The following is a 22,357-nucleotide window of genomic DNA, read 5'->3' as shown; positions in this document are numbered from 1 at the left end:
TTTTCTTTCTTTATTTGGTCTTTTTAGATGCATATGACAGTATATTTTGACAAATTTATATGAACAGAAGTATATCTTATTCTAATTGGGATTCCAGTCTTGTGTTTGTACACGTAGTGGAGTTTCACTGGTGGAGTATTCATATCTGTATTGTGTCAGGTTTATTCCAGTCTTTCCTGTTTCCATCCCCCTCCCTTCCCTTCATTTCCCTTTGTCTAATCCAATGAACTACTATTCTCTGCCACCACATACCAGAGAGAACATTTTGCCTTTGGCTTTTTGGGATTGTCTTATTTCGCTTAGCATGATATTCTCCAGATCCATCCATTTACTGGCAAATGCCATCATTTCATTCTCCTTTATGGCTTAGTAACATTCCACTGTGTATGTGTACCACTTTTTTTTTATCCATCCATCTGCTGTAGGGCACCTCTGTTGGTTCCATAGCTTAGCTATTGTGAATGGAGCTGCTATAAACATTGATGTGGCTGTGTCACTGTAGTATAATAATTTTAAGTCCTTGGGATATAAATTAAGGAGTGGGATAACAGGGTCAAATGGTGGTTCCATTCCAAGTTTTCTGAGGAATCTCCACTCTGCTTTCCAGAGTGGTTGCACCAATTAGAGTCCCACCAGCAATGTATGAGTGTACCTTTTTCCCCACATCCTTGCCAACACCTGTTGTTGCTCGTATTCTTGATAATCGCCATTCTAATTGGGGTGAGATGAAATCTTAGAGTAGTTTTGATTTGCATTCTTTAATTGCTAGAGATGTTGAACATTTTTTCATATATTTGTTGACCGTTTGAATTTCTTTTTCTGTGAAGGGCCTGTTCAGTTCCTTTGCCCATTTATTGATTATTTGTTTTGTTGTTGTTGTTGTTTGTTTTGTGTTGTTTAGGAATTCTTTGTATGCCCTGGGGATTAATGCTTTATCTGAGGTGCAGGTGGCAAAGAATCTCTCCCATTCTGTAGGCTTTCTTGTGTTCTTAATTGTTTCCTTTGAGTGAAGAAGTTTTTTTAGTTTGATACCATCCATTTATTGATTCTTGATTTTACTTCTTATACTTTAGGAGTCTTCTTGAGGAAGTCTGTTCCTAAGGTGACATGATGGAGAGTTGGGCCTACTTTTTCTTCTAGTAGGCACAGGGTCCCTAGTCTAATACCTATGTCCTTGGTCCACTTTGAGTTGAGTTTTGTGAAAGGTAAGAGATAGGGGTTCAATTTCATTCTATTACATATGGATTTCCAGTTTTCCTAGCACCAGTTGTAGAACAGGTTATCTTTTCTCCAAAGTATGTTTACAGCACCTCTGCCTAGTATGAGATAACTGTATTTATGTGGGTTTGACTCTGCATCTTCTAATCTGTTCCATTGGTCCTCATGTCTGTTTTGGTGCCAATACCATGCCATTTTTGTTACTATAGCTCTGTAGTATAATTTAAAGACTGGTATTGTGATACCTCCCATGTTACTTTTCTCACTAAGGATTGCTTTGGCTATTCTGGGCCTTTATTTTTCCAAATGAATTCCATGACTGCTTTTTCTATTTCTATGAAGAATATAATTGAAATTTTAATAAGAATTGCACAGAATCAGCATAGCACTTTTGGTGGTATGACCATTGTGACAATATTCATGCTACCCATCCAAGAACATGGACAATCTTTCCATCTTCTAAGGTCTTCTTCAATTTCTCTCTTCAGTGTTCTGTAGCTTTTGTTGTAGAGGTCTGTGGGTCTCCCGGTCCAGCCAGGACCACCAAACAGTTGAGGAGGGTATGACAATGGAGTCAAAGAAAGACCTCCAGAGACCAGTTTCAGAGAATTCCATCTACTTTATTGTGACGTAGGCAGGCTTATATTGTCAAGCAGTCGCTGGGCAGAATATGTCTGAGAGTTGTATGACCCAATGGGCTTGCAACATGTGCAGGGATCATAAACAATGGGCTAAAAGATCACTGGCAGCAAAACAAGAGGAAAGGAACACGCTGAGGATGAAAGGAGGCTAGGTTACCATAGCGATGGGTCTAGGTGTGGTTAGAGTGCCACCCACAGTATCCGGGCTCAGTGTGCTGAGCCCTGAGAGCTTCTCACATAGGCAATGTAAGCCTCTTTCCACTTCATGTTCCCAACAGAGGCCTTTCACCTCTTTTGTTAGACTGATTCCCAAATATTTTATTTTTATTTTTTGAGGCTATTGTGAATGGAATAGTTTTCCTGATTTCAATATCAACTGATTTGCCATTGGTATATAGGAACTCAGTCTATTTATGGGTGCTAATTTTATATTCTGCTACTTTGCTGAATTCATTTATGAGTTCTAGAAGCTTTCTGGTGTTTTTTTTTTTGGGTCTTCTAAATATAGAACCATGACATCAGCAAATAGGGATATTTTGAGCTCTTCTTTCCCTATTCGTATCCCTTTAATTTCTCTCTTCTGTCTAATTGCTTTGGCTGGGGCTTCCAGGACTATGTTGAATAGGAGTAGTGACAAAGGGCATCCCTATCTTGGTCTAGTTTTTAGAGAGAATGCTTTCAGTTTTTCTCCATTTAGAATGATGTTGACCTTGGGTTTAGCATACATAGCTTTTACAATATTGAGGGATGTTTCTACTTTCCCTAGTTTTTCTAGTGTTTTGGGCATGAATGGATGCTGAATTTTGTCAAATGTTTTTTCTGCATCTATTTAGATAATCATGTGTTTCTTGTCCTTAAGTCTATTAATGTGATGGATAACATTTATTGATTTCTGTATGTTGAACCAGCCTTACATCTCTGGAGTGCACTCCACTTGATCATGGGACACTCTCTTTTTAATGTTTTTGTATGCAATTTGCCAAGATTTTATTAAGAATTTTTGCATCTATGTTCGCAGGGATATTAGTCTGATGTTTTCTTTCCTTGATGTATCTTTGTCTGGTTTTGGTAGCAGGGTGATATTAGCTTCATAGAGTGACTTTGGAAGGGTTACCCCCTTTTCTATTTCATGAAATAATTTGAGAAGGATTGGTGTTAGTTCTTCTTTGAAGCTCTTGTGCAACTCAGCTGGGAAGCCATCTGATCCTGAAGTTTTCTTTATTGGTAGGCCTTTGGTGACATCTTCAATTTCATTGCTTGAGGTCAATCTATATAAATTTTCTATGACCTCCTGATTCAATTTGGATAGGTTATATTCCTCTAAAAATCTGTCCATATCTTCATGATTTTCTATTTTATTGGAGTACAGATTTTCTAAGTAGTTTCTGATTATTTTCTGTATCTCAATGGTGTCTGTGATGGTATTTCCTATTTTATCTCAGATTTTAGCAATTTGACATTTCGCTCTTTATCTTCATTAGCCTGGCTGAGGATTTGTCAATTTTATTTATTTTTTTAAAGAACCTACTTTTTGTTTCATTGATTTTTTTCTGAAAGATTTTAAAATGTCATTAATTTCAGTTTTGACTTTAATTATTTCCTGTCTTCTACTGCTTTTTGGTGTTGATTTGTTCTTTTTTTAGGGTTTTGAGATGTAAAGTTAGGGTTATTTAATTGGTGACTTTCTATTCTTTTAAAGCATGCTCTCAATGCAATGAACTTTCCTCTTAGAAATACTTACATAATGTCCCACAGGTTTTGATTAAGTTGGTCACTATTCTCTTTTAACTCTAAGTATTTTTTTTTTTTTTAATTTCATTCTTGGTTTCTTCAGCTATCCATTATCATTCAATAGTATAGTATTTAGCCTCCAGATGTTAAAGCAGCTTCTACTGTTTATTTTTATCACTAATTTCTAATTTCATTCTATTATGATCTGATAAAATGTAAGCTATTATCTTTTTTTTGTTGTTGTTTTTTTTTTTTTTTTTGTATTTGCTAAGAGCTGCCTTGTGACCTAGGATATGGTCTATGTGCTGCTGAGAAGAGAGTATATTCAGTTATTGATGGATGAAATATTCTATATATGTTTATTAGGTCTAAATTATAAATTGTATTTTTTAGTTCTATAGCCTCTTTGTTTTTGTTGGAAGACCTATCAAGTGGTGAGAGAGGCATGTGAAAGTCACCCAGTATTATTCTGTTGTGGTCTATTTGATTCTTAAAATTGTGAGTGCTTTCAAATCTGTTTGATGTATGTAGATGCTCCATAATTTGGGGCATGAATACTTAAGATTGTCACTTCTTGTTGATGCAAAATTCCCTTAAGCAGTATGAAATGTCCTTCTTTGTCCCTTCTGATTAACTTTGGCTTGAAGTCCACTTTATCTGATATGATATAAATTCCTGCTTAATTACGAGATCCTTGTGAATGGTATATATTTTGTCATCTTTTCACCTTCAGTCTGTGGATGTCTTTGTCTGTGAGGTGAGCCTCTTGGAGACAGCATATTATTGGATCTTGATTTTTAATCCAGTCTTCCAGTCTTTGTCTTTCAATGAGTTTAGGCCTTTGACATTCAGTGTTATTATTGAGAAATAATATTTATTCCCTGTCATTTCAATTTATTTCTGGTTTTTAATTTGTATCAGTTTCTCCTTTGATTGACTATTCTAGTGTAGTTCCTCCCTTTGCTTGTTTTCACTTTTATTTTTCATTTTTTCTTCATGAAATATTTTATTGTGTTTTATAGTGCAGTTTTCCTAGATGTGAGTTCTTTCACTTTTTGTTTATCCTGGAAGGTTTTTACTTCATCAATTCTGAAGCTCAGTTTTTCTGGATATAGTGTTCTTGGCTGATATTTGTTTTCTTTCAGAGCTTGGTATTCCTTCTCACTCTGAGGGTCTGAACTGAGAAAAGAGCTGAGATCTGGATTGTTTTTCCTCTAAATGTCACCCACTGTTTCTCTGGCAGTCTCCATAATTCTATGCTTATTCTACATGTTGGGCATTTTCATTATAATGTGACTTGGTGTGGGTCTGTTGTAATTCTTTATATTTGGGATCCTGTAAGCTTTCTGTATTTGGTTTTCTATTTCATTCTTTAGGTTTGGGAAATTTTCAGATATTATATCACTGAAAAGATTGGGTATTCCTTTGGTTTGTATCTCCAAGCTTTTTTCTATTCTGATAAATCCTAAGTTTGGTCTTTTCATGTTACCCCATACTTCTTCTAAGTTATCTTCATATTCTTTCAACATCTTTTCTCCATGGTCAGTTTATTTTCTAGATTATATATTTTGTCTTCATTGCCTGAAACTCTGTCTTCCAATTGGTCTAATCTGCTGATGATGCTTTCCAATGCTTAATTTGGTTTACTGATTCCTTCATTTTGAGGAGTTCTGCTTTTTTTTTCCCCCCAGAATCTCTATCTCTTTATTAAAGTGATCTTTTGCTTTTGGTAATTTTTCCCTTGCATCATCTTTTACCTTGTAGATCAATTTAACTGTGAACATTCTAAATTCCTTCTATCTTTCTTCCACTGTGGTGTTGTTGGATTCTGTTATTGAATTACATTGGTTTGTTTGGGGTGATTTCTTCCCTTGCTTTTTCATGTTGTTTGTGTGTCTACCCATTTGACAGTATGGTTTTGAGGCAGTAGAGTTTCTACCCTGTGGACTCATAGAGACTCTGAAGGTTTCCAGTACCTGACAATGTAGGGAGAAACAGATAATAACAACAACCAATGCAAACAATTTGCAACATCAATCCAAATAGTTCCTGCTTTGGTATCTAGTATGTTAACTATCACAATAAACAGAGGTGATATGTTCAGTTATTGCCCATGGTCAATACAGTAAGTTTACTTACAGATTTACAATTTTCAGTAGTGAAGAGGGACAGAAAAGAATAGAAGTAGAAAATAGAGGATGAGTGATAGATCAGTAAAGTTTGGTTGTTAGCCGAGGAAAAGAGGGAAAAAAGATCAAGGGAAACAGATTAGTGAGAGAAAAATGTGTACAGAATAAAAATTTAAAAAGCAATAGTAAAAATAAAAATAAGAGTGAAAGAACAAAATTGCTATATTCTAATTAAACATCACAGTCCTCAAACTATCGACCTATGAGAAACAACTGCCTTAGAAAAATGTTAGGAATAAGAAACAAACAGAGAAAAAAATCAAACCCAACCAATCAAACAAAAATCAAAACAAAACAAAAACAAAAGACAGATCTGAATATGTTTAAGTGTCCGTGAACCAGTCAGGTCACAATTGAACAGTGACGAGAAAAAATTAAAAAGTAAAAAGTAAAAAAATGAAAATGACATAAAGAAGAGGATCTTGCTGAAAAAATTAGGGAATTGTTTCTGTTGGAATTCCAAATATTCTGCTGAGTGTGATGGCTGGGGTTGCTGGAGTGATGGGAGATCCCACAGGCAGGACCATGGTGGGTGAGGTTTAGACTTTGTTAGCTTCTAAACTCTTCCTCAGATTGGTCTGAAGATTTTGAATCATTACACCTTTCTGGCTGGCATCAGATGCTGGGCCACACTGGGGGATTGTCCCGCAAGAAAAATCCCTTGGTTTCACTCATGCAGTGCAGAGGTCAATTCTTGTTCCCCTCAGACACACAGAAACTTCATGTTTTGTAGGATTCCCATGTTTGGACTTCAAACTCAATGAATTCCTCCCCACCCTTTCTAATTCTCAGCTGGGCACCTTTCAAGCTTTACTTTCAAGCAGGGGATCTTACAAATGACCATTTGGGAAAAGGGGTGGGGGAAGCTGGGTGTGTTTTCCCGACCAGTTTTTCCCTGTAAAAACCCTGCTCTGCTTTTGATTTCCTTCTGGTCTCTTAGACATATACTATGCCAAGTGTTGTGGGCTTGCCGAATGTTCTTCAGACCAGGGACAGCTGTCCGAGACTCAGGTCTCCCTGCTGTCATTCCCCTGTGCTGCAGCTGCAAGATTGTTCCTTCCTCCAATATCCTTGGTAGCTGGGAAGACATGTTTTCCTCCCTTTCCCCTCTGCACAATATTGTTGTGCAAGATACCCTTCAGGTTAGTTGTGCAGTGACTTTGAACTATGATCTCTCCATATCTACACACACATCACACCTCCCCACATTGGGGGTTCTTTAATTGAATGTCACTCCACAATTTTAGCACAGGAGAAATCTCACCCAATGGTGCTGTTGCCAGAAGCAGCAGCCCTGGGATCTCTTTTATTTTGTTCTATTCAACCATCTAATTCCCCAATCTGTTTTGAATGTCCAGAGTTATTTCCCAAGAAAGATCCCTTCTCTCACCTTGTTGAGAGGCTGTGTGTCTGAGATCTTAGTTTCACCCTACAGAACAACCAAGAAAGTGACCTTCTCTAATCTGCCATTTTTCTCAACCTCTCCATTTCATTCTTATGGTTTGGGAAATTTCCTGGTTTTATTTCATTGGAAAGATTATGTATTCCTTTAGTTTGTATTTCCAGACCTTCATCTATTCCTATAAATCTTATATTTGGTCTTTTCATGTTATCCCATATTTTTTGGAAGGTCTGCTCATGGTCTCTTAACATCTTCTCTCCACGGTCAACTGTATCCTCAAGATTATATATTTTGCATTTGTTGCCTGAAACTCTGTCTTCCAAGTGGCATAGTCTCTTGGTGATGCTTTCCATTGAATTTTTAATTTGGTTTATTGGTTCCTTCATTTCAAGGATTTCCATTTGATTTTTTTTTTTAGAATCTCTATCTCTTTATTGAAGTGATTTTTCACTTCCTGTATTTTCACTTGGATTTCATTCCTTACATCATCTTTTACCTTGCAGACCAGTTTAATTATGAACTTTCTAAATTTCTTCTCTAATATTTCTTTCACTGTGGTGTCAGTGGATTTTTTTTTAATTGAGGCATACTGGTTTGTTTGAGATGGTTTGTTCCTTTGCCTTTCCATGTTGTTTGTGTGTCTACCTGATAACAGTATGGATCTGAGGCAGTAGAGTTTCTACCTGTGAACTTATGGTGTTCCTAAAGGTTTCTAGTACCTCACTGTTTAGGGGGAGACAAATAACAACAACCAATGTAAATGACAATATGGCATTAAACCAAATAGTTCCTGCTATGACATTTATAATCCTTATTGTCACAATAAACAGAAATGATGTGCTGAGCTATTGCCCCCCCAGTAAATTCCTCCAGTAGAAACAGTATGTTTGCAAAAGGGTTTGCAATTTCAAAAGGTGAACAGGGAGAGAGCAGAAGAGATATAGGATGTGATTATGAGGGAGGAGGATAGAAAATAGAAGTAAAAAAATTAAAGGAAGAGTGAAAAAAAATAACAGATTTTGTCTGTTAGCAGAAGAAAAGAGATAATCAAGGAAAACAACTGAGAGAAGAAAAAAAAAAAAAGAAATACATATTAAACAAAACCAAAATACACTAATCAAACATCCTATCCCTCAAAAGACTGAGCCTTGAAAAATAACTGCCTTCAAAAAAGTCTAGAAATTAGAAAAAAAAGAGAGAGACATATGTATATGTTTTCACAAGGCATTCAACTCACAATTACACAGAAAAGAAAAAGTTTCTGTGAAAAGTTAAGGAATTTTTTCCATTGCAGTGGCCAAAATTTTTCAATGAAAATTTGTTTGTTGTCTATTCCAAAATGTCTTTCTTCTCATTTCTTCTTGAGGTGTATAGTGTGCTCAAAAGTACTGGCCACAGGCTGTCAAATCCTTCCTCTTTTTGAGTTGCTCATCAGGTTGCCAGTTTTGTTCAGAAATTCTCAGCTTCCCTTCTTGGTCATGTGAGATGGAGTGGGCTGGTGGGTGGTGTCTTCTCCACCCTCAGGGAGTGTTCAGTGAGAGGAGTTCTCATAGGCAGAGCTCCTGAAGACTCTAGGTCTAGGTAGGCTCCAGATTCTGTGTTGAATGGTTACTGGTCTTAAGATTTTAAATCATCTCACCCCCAAGGCCCAGCAGCTATTGGTTCATGCTGGAACACTGCACCCAGGAATCTCCCCTGGGTGCCTGTTATGGTTTGGATGTGAGATGTCCCCCAAAAGCTTACATGTGAGACGATGTAAGAAGGTTCAGAGAGAAATGATTGGGTTTTGAGACTCTTGACCTAATCAGTGAATTAATCCCTGATGGTATTAACTGAGTGGTAACTGGAGGCAGGTAGGGTATGGCTGGAGGAGGTGGGAATTGGGGAATGGCCACAGAGTATTTGTATCTGGCTAGTAGAGTCAGTCTCTCTCCCTCTCTCTCTCTCTCTCTCTCTCCTTCCTGATGATGCAAGCTGCTTCCCTCTGCCATACTCTTTCACAATGATGTTCTGCCTCTCCTTAAGCCCCAAGGAATAGGGCCGGCCTTCTACGGACTAAGATCTCTGAAACTGTGAGCCCTCAAATGAAATTTTCCTCCTTTAAAATAGTTCTGGTCAGATTCTGTAGTCACAGCTGTGAAACAGCCGACTAAAACAGTACCACTTATGCAGTGGAGGAGCTAATCCTTTGTCCCTGTCACCTGTGGGCCCCACCTTTCCTGGACTCTCTGGTTCAGTGCCCAAACTCAGTTACCCCCACACCCCTTCCAGTTCGCAGCCTGGCACAGCCCTCCAGCTGGTCCTACAAGCCACTGGACTCAAAAGGGAGGGGAGAGCTGGGTGTGTTTCCACCACCCACAGTCCCCTGTGTAAAACCCTCTCCACATCTGATTTTCTCCTGGCCTCTTAGGCATGCTGTGTGACATGGGGTGCGGGTTTGTCAGGCCTGTTTTTTGAACCCAGCTCAGGTTTGCCAGGACTCTGCACCCACAGCTGCCAGCCCCTGCTGTGTGGCTGAACACAGCTTCTGCCTCTGTTCTCCACAGCAGCCAGGAGATCGTGTCTTCTTTCCCACACAAAAGTACTATTGCACTTTCAGGTTAGTCCAGCAGTGTCTTTGGTCTGATTTTTCCATATGAAGACATGCCTCCTAAAAATGTGGGTTCCCTTTAGTCTGCTCTCCTTCCACTTTGGGAAGAGACCGTTCCCGCAGGCATCAGCAGCAGGTGGGGAATTTCTTCCTTTTGCTATTTATATCCAACCTCCTGAGTCTCCAATCTGCTTTGACTATCCAGTATTAACTCCCAGTATAGCGCCCCCCCCCCCCCCACTTTATTTTTTACTCACCTTACTGAGAAACGACCTGCACATTTTCTTGGGTTCATGCCATGGAGCACCTGGAAAACCACCTCTTCTATTCTGCCATCTTGGGCAGCTTCCTTTGCTAAGCCTTTTCCGCTAGTCATGAAAGTCAAGGTTGTAGATCTGGGGATGTGAACTAGTGGTAAAGGACTTGACTAGTACAAATGAGGCCCTGAGTTCAGTCCCCAAAACTGCAAAAAATAAATGAATAAAAGTCAAAGTTATGTTTGAATAAAAATGCTAAGGTAAAACCCTAAATTTTTATCACTTTAATTTTTCTGGTACTCAATTTTGATGATGATGATACTCTTAATATCATGTTATTTGGTATTAAAATAAGGACATTTATAAATATTTTTATAAAATATTGTTACCAGTAAATCATTCTAATCACACCGTTCTGACCCAAGCATTCTGCATTACCAGAGGTTTAAGAATCAACATCTTTAGTAGATATGAGTTTAAAGTTGTTCATGAATTTGCCATGCTATGAAAATAAAGGATTTTTCTATCTCCTTTATGAAGTCCATTAAAATCACTGCAGATGAGCCAAAATGCAAAGAAAGTCTTATAAGCTTAAAGCTAGTAAAGAAAATGCTTTACCTGAGTTATTATGCAACATCATTATACCTACTTACATGGTGTACTTAAGGATTTCATATTTGTATAGCACTTAGAACAGTGCCTAGTACAGGTAAGTACCTACTTTGAGCTGGGCATGGTGGTACACACCTGTAATCTCAGCTGCTTGCGAGGCTAAGGCAGGAAGATCTCAAGCTCAAGACTAACCTGAGCAACTTAGCAAGACCTTATCTCAAAATAAAAAAGGTTGGGAGTGTAGCTCAGTGGTAGAGCATGCCTGCATTCAATCCCCAGTACTATACAACAAAATCCACCCGCTTAGTAAGGGCTGTCACCATTTTCCTGGGCTGAACAGTTCAGAAAGAACTTATTCATCTGCATTGCTCTACCAACAAGAGGGAATCATCCAGGCCATAGTTACCATTGCTCTGTTAGTGCCCAAGAAATTCACAAGCCTCAGGGCTGAGGCAAAGCCAATAATGCAGCTGATGAAGACCCCACCAGGCAACATGAGTCCTGATAATTGGTGGCAAGTCTTAAGGCTGGTTCTTTTCATGCTGGATGAAGAGGGAGTCAAAACCTGAGGGAACATGTATTCCAGAATAAATGATATTGGAGAACCATTAGCACTTAATAACAACAGCAGGTCTGTAATGAGTACTTACACACATCATGGCACTCAGTCTTCTCAGAAGCCCTACGGGGTCTTATACCTATTTTGCTGATAAGCAAGTGGAACTGAGAGAAGTAACTATCCAAAATTCTTAAAGCTAGTTAGTAGTAAAGTAGGATTCAAACCCAATTCAAACTTTTGAATATGATGTCCTTAGTCCTAATGTTATAACCTAGTATTCTCAAATCGTGGTCTGTTAATCTCAGGGGGGCTTCCCAGGACCCTTTCATGGGATTGACAAAGTTAAACTATTTCAGAGTAATAGTAACATATGGTTTGCAGTTTTTATAGAATTGACATTTTCACTAATGATGCAAAAGCAACAGTGGGTATAATTGCTGGATCCTGAACATAAATCACAGTAGTGATTCAGTAGTCATTGTATTGATTACCACCACTCACAGTGGAAGAAAATGCTGGTTTCCCAGCTACTCAGGGGCTGAGGCAAAAGGATTGTGAGTTTGAGGCCAGACAGGGAAACATAGTAAGACCCTGTAGAAAAAAGAAAAAGAAAATTGAAGAAAGAAAAAAAGAAAGGAGTGAGAGAAAAAGAGAAAGAAGAAAGGAAATGTCTTTGATGAAGCATTTAAAAATACCAATTTTATTAAATTTTAAAAACAATGCTTTTGATACCAAAAAAAGGTAAAACACTTATAGTCAATAAATAGTTTTTGTTTGGTTGGTTTTGTTTCTTTTTTGTATGGTGCTGGGTATCAAACCCAGGGCCTGACATGCCAGGCAAGTGTTCTACCACTGAGCTACATCCCCAACCGGAAAGATAATTATATAATCTAATATCCAAAATAAATAAAGATCTAATTATTGGTAAAAATCTTATCTGTAATTTCTATAAATCCCTAAAACCTGAAGGTATAGGCCAAAGACCAAAACCCCTACCTAAAGAATTATTTGAACATTTACAAATGAATTTTGTTTAAAGCTTTGATACATATTTTAATAATTATTTATAAATAAATGCTTATGGTTAAATAAAAAGTCCTTTGCTCAAAGATGATCATGCTGCTATAAAAACATATAGATTTGTTTTTCTGCCTAAAAATATCTTAAATAATCAATAATGAAAGCACATTGTACCGGCAACATTTTTTTAAAAATGAATACAAAGTACTCACATCAAATGGAAACAGTTTGTCTGTATCATCTCCAAGGATCTAGGAAGAAAAAGGCAAGCTAATGATATCTTGAAGTCAATGCTCTCCAGCCATGACAGGACCTTACTCTTTCTTGACCCAAAGTTTTACCCCTAACCCAAATGGATAATGGCATCTCTATCTCAAAACTTCCATAAATTGTTTACAAGAAATTGTTACTTTTAAAATTCCCTTGAGGCTTGGCTTGAGCCTTGCACTGGCAGACTTGAACTTGGTCCATTCATTGGATATTATCTAACTAATTTGCATACTTAGATACCAGCAGATGCCACACATCCGGACAAGCTCCAACATCATCTTCTGGACTCCCCAGTTTAGAAGTGCTACTTGCATGAGACTCGAAGACTTTGTTACTAAGGGAAAACACATGAACCCTCTAGCTTCACTTGCCCTTAGATGATTTAAGAATTATTGGCTTTGGAAGTCACAGATCTGGGCAATATATTATTCCTCTCCTGCTGGCTCTGACAGGTGAGTTAGGATGGTAACAGTTGCCTAGGCTGCTTTTCAGGGACGTGAAAGCTGCCTTTGCTGAAAACTCTGTCTCTTCCCTTGGACCTGCAAAGGTCCAAAGGGTGACTGGAATGAGATTAAAATACTTTGCAGCTCTGCCTTCATTTTGTGTCTGTCTCCTCTGTTGCTTTAACCTTTGGGTCAGATAATACTCGAGTCTGCGTGCAGACATGTTGATCATTTGAGAAATGTTTTGTCCCAAACCCTGTTACAAGGTTAACTTGACCCGGACTTGCCTTGTCTCTCTCTTCTGTCTTCAAGGATAAAGAAACCTGCCAGCTGCCATGACCAGACATGCAGACCATGAAAGGAGTAAAAAGAGGAAGCATCCAAGTTGCTGGAAGATCTCCACCTATTCCCAGAAAGAATATGAACATCCCTTCCCTTTATTAGCTTCTCTCTCTCCTTTGTTATTCCTATTCTACGACTGTGATCTCTTGGCCCCTGGAGGGGAGAGGCTGACGCATGAGGAGAGCTCCTGCTTTTTCCATTCCTTGGTCACTGAATAAAGCTTTCTTTCCCCATATCGTTGCTCTTGAGTCATTAGACTTAATCAGCAGCAGCAGAATTGTTCCTTAGTTACGTCAGTCATAAAAGGGTAAGTGCTGAAGGATTCCACTTACAGGAGGTGCTGAAGAAGTCAAGTCCTCAGAAACAGAAAGTAGAACGTAGCTGCCAAAAGCTGGAGGGAGGGAGGACGACAGAGTCAGTGTTCAATACCTCTGGACTTTCAGTTTGGGAAGATGAAAAAGTTCTGGAAATGGATGGCTGCAAGTTCAAAGCGCACACACTAAACGCCAGTGGACTGTATGATCAACACTGGCTAAATGAGGTGGGCCTGGTTCACGGCCGCAATCCTGACAGCTCAGGAGGCTGAGGAAGGAGGATCTCAAGTCTGAGGCCAGTCAGGGAAACCTAGTGAAATCCTATCTTAAAATAAAATAAAAAGACTGGGTGAATAGCTCAGGGGTGAAGCAGCCCTATAAAAAAAAATTGTATTTATAAATGGCAGTGCCATTATAAATGGCAGATCAAACCCAGGGCCTTGCACATACTAGGTAAACTTTCTACTACTGAACCACACCCCCAGCCCTGTCACATCTATTTTATAGGAGGAAGAAGAGGAGAGAGAAGGAGGAAGAGGAAAGGCCTCACGATTCTACAACTTTGGCATACACGCTGGCTAGAAATATGACACTGAAACCCAATAAAGAGTTCCAGAAACACACCAGTGCCAAGGCAGATGGCGTCCTGTGGATTCTGTGATTCCAGATTCCTTGACTCAGGGTGGCACCAGGTGTAGGTCTCACCAAGTCTTCAAAAGGGAGGCATGCTTGAACTTAGGTTTTATTAGTTACTGTAGCTTCTTTTTCTTACTCTTTCCTTTCATTGTAATCTTTTTTTTTTTTTTTATTGTAAACAAAAGGTATACATGTTGTTTGCCTGTTTGTGCATGGGTTAAAGGCATACCATTTGTATAATCATAAATTTACATATGGTAATGTTGTTTGATTCATTCTATTATTTTTCCCTTTCCCCCCACCCCTCCCCCCCCTCTTTTCCCTCTATACAGTCTTTTCTTCCTCCATTCTTGCCCCCCTCGCTAACCCTAACCCTAACCCTAACACTAACCCCTCCCACCCCCCCTTATGTGTCATCATCCACTTATCAGCGAGATCATTCGTCCTTTAGTTTTCTGAGACTGGCTTATCTCACTTAGCATAATAGTCTCCAATTTCATCCATTTGCCTGCAAATGCCATCATTTTATCGTTCTTTATGACTCAGTAATATTCCATTGTATATATATACCACAGTTTCTTTATCCACTCATCAATTGGAGGGCATCTAAGTTGGTTCCACAATCTGGCTATTGTGAATTGAGCAGCTATGAACATCGATGTGGCTGCATCGCTGTTTATATGCTGCTCTTAAGTCCTTTGGATATAGGCCACGGAGTGGGATAGCTGGGTCAAATGGTGGTTCCATTCCAAGTTTTCTAAGGAATCTCCACACTGCTTTCCAGAGTAGCTGCACTAATTTGCAGCCCCACCAGCAATGTATGAGTGTACCTTTCTCCCCACATCCTCGCCAACACCTGTTGTTGCTTGTATTTTTGATAATCACCATTCTAATTGGGGTGAGATGGAATCTTAGGGTGGTTTTGATTTGCATTTCTCTTATTACTAGAGATGTTGAACATTTTTTCATATGTTTGTTGATTGCTTGTAGATCTTCTGTGAAGTGTCTATTCATTTCCTTAGTCCATTTGTCGACTGGATTATTTGAATTCTTGGTGTAGAGTTTTTTGAGTTCTTTATAGATTCTGGAGATTAGTGTTCTATCTGAAGTATGATTGGCAAAGATATTCTCCCACAATGTAGGCTCTTTCTTCGCATTGCTGATATTTCCTTTGCTGAGAGAAAGCTTTTTAGTTTGAATCTATCCCAGTTATTGATTCTTGCTTTTATTTCTTGTGCTATGGGAGTCCTGTTGAGGAAGTCTGGTCCTAAGCCGACATGTTGAAGATCTGGACCTACTTTTTCTTCTATAATCTGCAGGGTCTCTGGTCTGATTCCGAGTTCCTTAATCCATTTTGAGTTGAGTTTCGTGCATGGTGAGAGATATGGGTTTAGTTTCACTCTGTTGCATATGGATTTCCAATTTTCCCAGCACCATTTGTTGAAGAGGCTATCTTTTCTCCATTGCATATTTTTGGCACCTTTGTCTAGTATGAGAAAATTGTATTTATTTGGGTTTGTGTCCATGTCCTCTATTCTGTACCATTGGTCTACCTATCTATTTTGGTGCCAATACCATGCCATCTTTGTTACTATCGCTTTGTAGTAAAGTTGAAGTTCGGGTATTGCAATACCCCCTGATTCATTTTTCCTGTGAAGGATTGCTTTAGCTATTGTGGGTTTCATATTCTTCTAGATGAATTTCATGATTGCTTGCTCTATTTCTGTAAGGTATATCATTGGGATTTTAATTGTAATTGCATTGAATTTATATAGCACTTTTGGTAGTATGGCCATTTTGACAATATTAAATCTGCCTATCCAAGAACATGGGAGATCTTTCCATCTTCTAAGGTTTTCTTTAATTTCTTTCTTTAGTGTTCTGTAGTTCTCATTGTAGAGGTCTTTCACCTCTTTTGTGAGATTGATTCCCAAGTATTTTATTTTTTTCGATGCTATTGTGAATGGGGTAGTTTTCCTAATTTCTCTTTCTGAAGATTCATCACTTATGTATAAAAATGCATTGGATTTATGAGCATTAATCTTGTAACCTGCTACTTTACTGAATTCACTTATGAGTTCTAAAAGTTTTCTGGTCGAACTTTCTGGTTCCTCTAAGTATATAATCATATCATCAGCAAATAGGGATAGTTTGAGTTCTTCTTTTCCTATTCGTATTCCTTTAATTTCTTTGGTCTGTATAATTGCTCTGGCTAGCATTTCAAGGACAATGTTGAATAGAAGTGGTGAAAGGGGGCAACCCTGTCTTGTACCAGTTTTTAGGGGGAATGCTTTCAGTTTTTCACCATTTAGAATGATATTAGCCATGGGCTTAGCATAGATGGCCTTTATAATGTTAAGGAATGTTCCCACTATCCCTATTTTTTCTAGTGTTTTGAGCATGAAGGGGTGCTGTATTTTATCAAATGCTTTTTCTGCATCTATTGAAATAATCATGTGATTCTTGACTTTAAGTCTATTGATATGGTGAATGACATTTATTGATTTCCGGATGTTGAACCAACCTTGCATCCCTGGGATGAAACCCACTTGATCATGGTGCACTATCTTTTTAATATATTTTTGTATGCGATTTGCTAAAATTTTGTTGAGAATTTTTGCGTCAATGTTCATTAATGATATTGGTCTGAAATTTTCTTTCCTCGAAAACATGGCAGAAGAAGTGACAGAAAGGGAGTTCAGAATGTACATAATTAAAATGATCAGGGAAGCAAATGACGAGATGCAAGAGCAAATGCAGGCACTGAATGATCGCACCAATCGACAGTTAAAAGAGCAAATACAGGAAGCAAAAGATCATTTCAATAAAGAGTTAGAGATAGATTCGACTCTAGACTTCACTCTCCTGCTTTGGAGCCCCAGGTTGCTCTGCTGTGCAGGTGTTGAAGATACCTACAGATAAGGACTTGCTCCTGAACACCCGGAAATGGATCTTCCTAAATTGATAAGACTGGCTTGAACTTATGATTCTCCTTGCTCAGCCTCCCCTGTGTTGCTAGGATTACAGATTTGAATACCAGTAATGAACTCAACTTGGATACTGTGCTCTCTGCAATAGTTCAGCCATGACTATTCAGCAGACCCAAAAATTATCACAAGACCAGGGAGTAAGACATGTATTTCAAAAAGTCATTAATGGAAAATATAGAAATCAGGACCTCGACTATTTAAAGGACAGGACAATATTGAAAACTGTATATGAGAATGAACATCAGAAATCAGATTATCAAAAATCAGACCTTATTCACAATTGGAGAATTAATACTGAAAAGAAATCCCACAAACATGAAGAATGTTGCAGAGCTTTTAATGAAAAATCACACCTTATTTGCCATCAGAGAATTCATAGTGGAGAGAAGCCCTACACATGTGAAGAATGCAGCAAAGCTTTTTGTCAAAGATCACACCTTATTTGTCATCACAGAATTCATACTGGAGGGATGTCATATAAATGTATAGAATGTGGTAAAACTTTTAATGCAGAATCAAGAATTATTTACCACCAGCAAAGTCATAGAGGAGAACCAATTCCAAGTACTGAAATAGAAGAAGTCATCAAAAGCCTACCAACAAAGAAAAGTCCAGGACCAGATGGGTTCTCAGCCGAGTTCTACAAAACCTTTAAAGAAGAGCTCATTCCAATACTTCTCAAAGTATTCCATAAAATAGAAGAGGAGGGAACCCTCCCAAACTCATTCTATGAAGCCAATATCACACTGATACCTAAACCAGACAGAGACTCATCAAGGAAAGAAAATTTCAGACCAATATCATTAATGAACATTGACGCAAAAATTCTCAACAAAATTTTAGCAAATCGCACACAAAAACATATTAAAAAGATAGTGCACCATGATCAAGTGGGTTTCATCCCAGGGATGCAAGGTTCGTTCAACATCAGGAAATCAATAAATGTCATTCACCATATCAATAGACTTAAAGTCAAGAATCACATGATTATTTCAATAGATGCAGAAAAAGCATTTGATAAAATACAGCACCCCTTCGTGCTCAAAACACTAGAAAAAATAGGGATAGTGGGAACATTCCTTAACATTGTAAAGGCCGTTTATGCTAAGCCCATGGCAAATATCATTCTAAATGGTGAAAAACTGAAAGCATTCCCCCTAAAAACTGGAACAAGGCAGGGATGCCCTCTTTCACCACTTCTATTCAACATCGTTCTTGAGACTCTAGCCAGAGCAATTAGACAAACCAAAGAAATTAAAGGGATACGAATTGGAAAAGAAGAACTCAAACTATCCCTGTTCGCTGATGACATGATTATATATTTAGAGGATCCTGGAAATTCCACCAGAAAACTCTTAGAACTCATAAGTGAATTCAGTAAAGTAGCAGGTTACAAGATTAATGCTCATAAATCCAATGCATTTTTATACATAAGTGATGAATCTTCAGAAAGAGAAATTAGGAAAACTACCCCATTCACAATAGCATCGAAAAAAATAAAATACTTGGGAATCAATCTCACAAAAGAGGTGAAAGACCTCTACAATGAGAACTACAGAACACTAAAGAAAGAAATTAAAGAAAACCTTAGAAGATGGAAAGATCTCCCATGTTCTTGGATAGGCAGATTTAATATTGTCAAAATGGCCATACTACTAAAAGTGCTATATAAATTCAATGCAATTACAATTAAAATCCCAATGATATACCTTACAGAAATAGAGCAAGCAATCATGAAATTCATCTAGAAGAATAAGAAACCCAGAATAGCTAAAGCAATCCTTAGCAGGAAGAGTGAAACAGGGGGTATTGCAATACCAGATCTTCAACTCTACTACAAAGCAATAGTAACAAAAACAGCATGGTATTGGTACCAAAATAGAAAGGTAGATCAATGGTACAGAACAGAGGACATGGACACAAACCCAAATAAATACAATTTTCTCATACTAGACAAAGGTGCCAAAAATATGCAATGGAGAAAAGATAGCCTCTTCAACAAATGATGCTGGGAAAATTGGAAATCCATATGCAACAGAGTGAAACTAAACCCATATCTCTCACCATGCACGAAACTCAACTCAAAATGGATTAAGGAACTCGGAATCAGACCAGAGACCCTGCAGATTATAGAAGAAAAAGTAGGTCCAAATCTTCACCTTGTTGGTCTAGGACCAGACTTCCTTAACAGGACTCCCATAGCACAAGAAATAAAAGCAAGAATCAACAACTGGGATAGATTCAAACTAAAAAGCTTTCTCTCAGCAAAGGAAATATCAGCAATGCGAAGAAAGAGCCTACAGAGTGGGAGAATATCTTTGCCAATCATACTTCAGATAGAACACTAATCTCCAGAATCTATAAAGAACTCAAAAAACTCTACACCAAGAATTCAAATAATCCAGTCGACAAATGGACTAAGGAAATGAATAGACACTTCACAGAAGATCTACAAGCAATCAACAAACATATGAAAAAATGTTCAACATCTCTAGTAATAAGAGAAATGCAAATCAAAACCACCCTAAGATTCCATCTCACCCCAATTAGAATGGCGATTATCAAAAATACAAGCAACAACAGGTGTTGGCGAGGATGTGGGGAGAAAGGTACACTCATACATTGCTGGTGGGGCTGCAAATTAGTGCAGCCACTCTGGAAAGCAGTGTGGAGATTCCTTAGAAAACTTGGAATGGAACCACCATTTGACCCAGCTATCCCACTCCTTGGTCTATACCCAAAGGACTTAAAATCAGCATACTACAGAGATACAGCCACATCAATGTTCATAGCTGCTCAATTCACAATAGCCAGACTGTGGAACCAACCTAGATGCCCTTCAATTGATGAGTGGATAAAGAAACTGTGGTATATATATACAATGGAATATTACTCAGCCATAAAGAATGATAAAATGATGGCATTTGCAGGCAAATGGATGAAATTGGAGAATATCATGCTAAGTGAGATAAGCCAATCTCAAAAAGCCAAAGGAAGAATGATATCGCTAATAAGTGGATGATGACACATAATGGGGGGAGGGAAGGGTTAGTGTTAGGGTTAGAGTTAGGGTTAAGGAGGGGGGCAAGTATGGAGGAAGGAAGCTCTGTATAGAAGGAAAAGAGGGGTGGGAGGGGAGGGGAAAGGGAAAAAATAACAGAATGAATCAAACAACATTACTCTATGTAAATTTATGATTACACAAATGGTATGCCTTTATGCCATGTACAAACAGAGAAACAACATGTGTCCCATTTGTTTACATTAAAAAAAAAATTTAAAATAACCAAAAAAGAAAAAAAAAGAGTTAGAGATATTGAAAAAAAAACAAACAGAAATCCTTGAAATGAAGGAAACAATAAACCAAATTAAGAACTCCATAGAAAGCATAACCAATAGGATAGAACACCTGGAAGACAGAACCTCAGACATTGAAGACAAAATATTTAACCTTGAAAACAAAGTGGACCAAACAGAGAAGATGGTAAGAAATCATGAACAGAATCTCCAAGAACTATGGGATATCATGAAAAGGCCAAATTTAAGAATTATTCGGATTGAGGAAGGCTTAGAGAAACAGACCAAAGGAATGAACAATCTATTCAATGAAATACTATCAGAAAACTTCTCAAATCTGAAGAATGAAATGGAAGATCAAGTACAAGAGGCTTATAGGACTCCAAATATACAAAATTACAACAGACCGACACCAAGGCACATTATAATGAAAATACCTAACATACAAAATAAAGACAGAATTTTAAAGGCTGTGAGAGAAAAGAACCAAATTACATTCAGGGGGAAACCAATACAGATATCAACAGATTTTTCAATCCAGACCCTAAAAGCTAGAAGGGCCTGGAACAACATTTACCAAGCCCTGAAAGAAAACGGATGCCAACCAAGAATCTTATACCCAGCAAAACTTACCTTCAAATTTGACGATGAAATAAAATCCTTCCATGATTAACAAAAGCTAAAAGAATTTACAAAAAGAAATCCAGCATTACAGAACATTCTCAACAAAATATTCCATGAGGAAGAGATGAAAAACAAAGAAGCAAATCAGCAATGGGAGGAACTATCCTAAAGGAATTGTCAAATAAAGGAAGAACCAAGTCGTGTCTAAATGAATAAATAAAATGAGCCAAATGACCGGGAATACAAATCATATCTCAATAATAACCCTGAATATTAATGGCCTGAATTCATCAATCAAAAGACATAGACTGGCAGATTGGATTAAAAAGAAAGATCCAACAATATGTTGCCTCAAGAGACTCACCTCATAGAAAGAGATACCCATAGACTAAAGGTGAAAGGATGGGGAAAAACATACCATGCACATGGACTCAGCAAAAAAGCTGGGGTATCCATCCTCATTTCTGATAATGTGGACTTCAAGCCAAAGTTAGTCAGAAGGGATAAAGAAGGTCATTTCATACTGCTTAAGGGAAGCATAAATCAGCAAGATATAGCAATCATAAACATCTATGCCCCAAACAGTGGCTCATCCATGTATGTCAAACAAATCCTTCTCAATTTCAGAAACCAAACAGACCATAACACAATAATATTAGGTGATTTTAACACACCTCTCTCACCACTGGACAGATCCTCCAAACAAATATTGAACAAAGAAACCATAGACCTCAATAACACAATCAATAATTTAGACTTAACGGACATTTATAGAATACACCATCCAACCAAGAGCGAATACACTTTCTTCTCAGCAGCACATGGATCCTTCTCTAAAATAGACCATATATTATGCCACAAAGGTAATGTTAGCAAATACAAGAAGATAGAGACACTACCTTGTATTCTATCAGATCATAATGGATTGAAATTAGAAATAAATGAAAGAGTAAAAAACAGAAGCTACTCCAACACCTGGAGATTAAACAATATGCTATTCCATGATGAATGGATAACAGAAGATATTAGGAAGGAAATTAAAAAATTCTTAGAGGTAAATGAGAACAAAGAAACATCATATCAAAATCTCTGGGACACTATGAAAGCAGTACTTAGAGAAAAATTTATTTCACGGAGCGCATTCAATAAAAGAAGTAAAAATCAACAAATAAACGACCTAACACTACAGCTCAAAGCCCTAGAAAAAGAAGAACAGACCAAC

General features: G+C 37.8%; 1 long non-coding RNA gene across 1 annotated transcript; it reads right to left on the bottom strand.

The window, feature by feature from the left end:
• Positions 1 to 11,002: 11,002 nt before the first annotated feature.
• Positions 11,003 to 13,695, bottom strand: LOC306667502. Its single transcript, XR_013765581.1, has 3 exons — positions 13,205 to 13,695; positions 12,432 to 12,451; positions 11,003 to 11,205 (listed from the first exon to the last, which is right to left on the bottom strand). It is a non-coding gene; the product is annotated as an uncharacterized lncRNA (long non-coding RNA).
• Between the last annotated feature and the right edge of the window lie 8,662 nt (positions 13,696 to 22,357).

The sequence above is a fragment of the Sciurus vulgaris genome (genome assembly GCF_902686455.1).
Source record: "Sciurus vulgaris genome assembly, chromosome: 8".
NCBI classification, from domain to species: domain Eukaryota; kingdom Metazoa; phylum Chordata; class Mammalia; order Rodentia; family Sciuridae; genus Sciurus; species Sciurus vulgaris.
This window is presented reverse-complemented; position numbering and strand designations above follow the sequence as displayed.